The sequence below is a fragment of the Penaeus monodon genome, chromosome 27, assembly GCF_015228065.2.
Source record: "Penaeus monodon isolate SGIC_2016 chromosome 27, NSTDA_Pmon_1, whole genome shotgun sequence".
Taxonomy (NCBI): Eukaryota; Metazoa; Arthropoda; class Malacostraca; order Decapoda; family Penaeidae; genus Penaeus; species Penaeus monodon.
This window is the reverse complement of record NC_051412.1, coordinates 17,745,634-17,746,375: the sequence shown is the minus strand read 5'-3', so window position 1 is coordinate 17,746,375 and position 742 is coordinate 17,745,634.

The window sequence follows — 742 nt, the reverse complement described above, 5'->3', positions numbered from 1 at the left end:
TAAAAAAAGGTGTATAGAGCAACATTTTACTCAATCTCTACAAATGCCTGCCAAGCCAAGAGGGGCATCCTATATATATCCTATATACCTTTGCGGCAACCACAGCGAAATTCACAAAGGGAGGCGACAAATCTAACTAAAGCATAACAACAAACAAACAATCCCTTTGTGAGTTAGACGCTTTGATTAATCAATTTCTGTTGAGACGGTGCTTAATGTACTTACTCCTTGGCCCTTGCATCTTTCCCCTCCGCGTCTCAAGTTACGTCTAGTCCTTCTCCTTAAAGCACAACTTGAACTTATGATTAGGCTTGACGATGGAGGTCGGTGATAGGTCATACCATGTAAGGTCAGCGGGCCGTCCAGGTTTTCTGAAATCGGGTCAATTAAGGTCATATTAAGTGTTTGATGCTTGATAAAATATCGGGGATATTTACGAGTTTCTCAATAGCGGGGTGTAACTTGAGCGTTGTGAAGGGCCTGCACTCGTTTGGTTTCCTGCGCAATAAACAACAGATGATTTATTTGACTCCATTTTGAACTGTTCGGAAATCGTAGTTATCAATCGTGGAATTAGCTGGTGAAATGTCTTGTCCTTTGTGAAAACATTCGAATATTACACGGATACCTTGTCTGTGAAGTATTTTTTTTAGTATCATGCCTCGAATTCAGCGTCAAAATCTTTATAACAAACACTTGTACGTTTGCACATGAGACTGGCGAGGATTAACCAGACCCTGAG